General features: G+C 40.9%; 1 long non-coding RNA gene across 1 annotated transcript; it reads left to right on the top strand.

Annotated features, from left to right (window-relative positions):
• Nucleotides 1-1,346: 1,346 nt before the first annotated feature.
• LOC307030836 lies at nucleotides 1,347-2,940 on the top strand. The gene is made up of 3 exons (XR_013805798.1): nucleotides 1,347-1,547; nucleotides 2,271-2,392; nucleotides 2,510-2,940. It is a non-coding gene; the product is annotated as an uncharacterized lncRNA (long non-coding RNA).
• The last annotated feature ends 281 nt before the right edge of the window (nucleotides 2,941-3,221 follow it).

Raw genomic sequence — 3,221 nt, 5'->3', positions numbered from 1 at the left:
ACCGCTCGTAGTTAGTGATTTGAAAGTGGCGGACAAACCCTTTCCCCCGCTGTGATAGGCTCGCTAGCGTCGGGGTTGGCCATTCTCTTCTCACGATGTCTAGCTTTTCTTGAAAAGTTCGTCTTGAAAATGGCGTTGTAATTATATCTGCGACCAAATCGATCTCTTCTCCTCCTTCAGCCATTGTGGGTTGAAAAAAAACAGCTTGTAGAAATCTACACAAATTAGCTCGTTCACATTCAAGTTCAGTTTGCTAGCTCTACATAGCTCTGCCTCTCAATAGTGCGTATCCAATCAAAAGACGTGCACGTGCTAACGTCATCGTACGCCTGCTAGCTGGCCCGTTGTCGCCAACTCAAAATCTGATTGGTTAACGCCACAGTTTTGTTTCCGTTCACTTTAATCTACAGGCGCCCGCACTGTTGATTCTGAAGGCCTAAGGGCAGATTTCTTGGACCCTGGCAACACATTATGGCTGAAATATGATTGGATAAAAGCTCTAACATAAAGGCCAACCCTCCAAATCTCGTTCTGAGGCTGGAAGCAGCGCAACCAAGAGGAAAGCTATGAAATGAAGAGAATAGACTACAGGGAATAATTTAATACATATTTGTGGAAAAAATATATCAAAATTTAATTTATATTCTGATGATGTTTAGGCCAGCAGAGAAGGCCTTGCTGGCCCTGACGGTCCACCACTGGGTCCTGCATATGCTTTAATCACACTTTTGTCCATTTGCCTATCAGTTTGTTAACAAAATGGACAGAGCCTGTTTTTTCCCCCTAAAAGTGACTTTTAATGGTGGCCCTTGCGTTTAAATGATGGGTCTTATCATTCACAAGGGTCCCCGACACAATGCACACAGCCTGGAGCAGTGGAGCAGCGGCTGGGCAGTGTTCCCCCTTTTGTCCATTTGCCTATCAGTTTGTTAACGAAATGGACAGAGCCTGTTTTTTCCCCCTAAAAGTGACTTTTAATGGTGGTTTTTGCATTTAAATGGGTCCCCGACACAATGCACATAGTCTGGAGCTCGCTGGGGTCCTGTGGTTGACGTGACGCTCAATTTTTGTGTCCACAGTGACAAAATAACAAAAATGTGATAATATTTAATTAAAATTCATGTTTTTAATATGCAGTTTATTCTTCTACATCTAATCCATCTGCAAACAATGAGTATTGTTCTTCAACTATGCAAATATTCTGCTTTGAACATGCCATTTGTCCACCGGTGCAACTGTCCACGGTAGCATTACTTATCTTAAAATGTCTGTAATTTAATGAGAAATTAATCTAAATACATTAAAATACTTGAATGCATGTCATACGAGTGTTTACTTAATGAATCTAGAGGTTATAAGTGTTAAGGTCCCTATGTAGAGTTATTATGACACATTACATTTTGTCCACAAAACTGGTGTCCTCCTGGAGCAACAGCATTATGTAGATATAAAACAGGCATTAATGTGACCAACCCATTACTGAGAGGGGTCCTTCCAGAACCAGGAAGTACAGAAGACATCACTGGAGCACATGGACTGTACACAAGGTCAGTTCTGTCTCAAATATTTTCATAATATTACTATTTCCGTGCAGTGTTGGAACTGGTCGTTTTAAGGTAGTCCTTTGGTACAACGCAATTTAAGTATTGATCTGAATATTTTTATCAATTTATATTGATTGATCATTGAAAATAATGTAAACCTTAACACTGTTACTCAGGATGAAGAATGTCTCTCATATAGCTAGGCCACAAACTAGCATTGACTTTGAAAATGTCCACTGGTGCAACGCACTGTCCTATAGTACAACATGAAGTCAGTTTCACTTATTTTTTTCCTTTACTCCTATCATAATGAAACTTAACATAGTGAAAGCAAACATGTAAACCAACATTTTTTGTATTACAAGTTTTATTGAATAATTAGTTTAAATATGCAAAAGAGATATAATCTGAGTCTAAAAAATGAATGGAGGTTAATGGACGGCTGCATTTTGGATGGCCCGTCAAATCTTCTCCTTCTTTCTCACCCCCAACCTCCCTCCCTCCCCCATCCATCTTCAAGTTCCCCAACCCCCCCTTCTCCCCACCAAACTCCCTCTCTATCAAGCCCCCCCTTGTTCCATCTTCCCTTCTTTCTAACCTGCCTCTCTGGCTCCTTACTCCTCTCCTTACTTTTGATGACTAATTTAAGTAGCTTTTTGCATTTTCTCTTAACCTCAGAAATTGAGGACAACACAACTCAAACCTTCCTTCCCTGTTTTGTTAAAGCTAGTTTGATTTCCAAAGTGAGAGGCTGAAATGACCACCAAGGAAAGGTCCAGGAAGTTTAGGGAGAGGCTGAATGCAGATTCTGAGAGGAAAGAGAACTTGCTGAGAGAGAGACGCAGAAAGTAAATTTGACAAGTTACCACAAGTTATTTTAGCCTAAGAATTAAAACATTTCATGACATTATTAATGCACCATCATATCACAATATTCATGGTTGGTTTCATAATTTTTCCCACAGATATCAGCAGAAGAAAGCATGCGGGAAAATTGTTCAGCTAAGCGTGAAGTCTGTGTCGCCAGCAACACAGAAGAAGCTACGAGAGAAATGGAGAGAGTCAAAGCAGAGATGTAGGGCAAGGGAAAAAGCCACTAATGCTGTCCTTGATCTTACGCCACAATCACCTCAGGATCATGACCAGCCATTTGAAGAGATCAATGACCCCCCAGTGGCAAGGCCAATTATCAATGGAGCCTCAGTGGCAAGGCCGGTTCTGCATGAAGTGATCAATGCCGTCCCAGTACCAGTACACGTTTTGTGTAGCACACCAGAGAAGTCCCCCCGAAACCAAAATCCACCAAAAAAAAGAAGAAAAACTAAAATGACCAAAGAACTACGGAAACTACAAAAACAAAATGAGAAATTAATGAAGGAACTTGAGGCTGAAAGAAGAAGAGTAAATATATTTAGACGAAAGAATCAACGCCTCGTGCAAAGACGGAATATGGATAAACGTGCTGACAAAAAAACACAAACAAAGCGAGGAAACACTGGCCAAGAAAAGAAGAATCAAGTGGAGTCCTTCTTATTAAGGGATGAGAACAGCAGGCTTCTTCCAGGGAAGAAAGACATCATTGGAAGGAAAAAAAAAATGCAGAGGAGAGTACTTGCAAAATCGTTGGTTGACTTGCACAAGGAATACCTCCAGACTGCTGGACCACACCTTCGACTG

This window comes from Notothenia rossii (assembly GCF_949606895.1).
Source record: "Notothenia rossii genome assembly, chromosome: 2".
NCBI lineage: Eukaryota > Metazoa > Chordata > Actinopteri > Perciformes > Nototheniidae > Notothenia > Notothenia rossii.
This window is presented reverse-complemented; position numbering and strand designations above follow the sequence as displayed.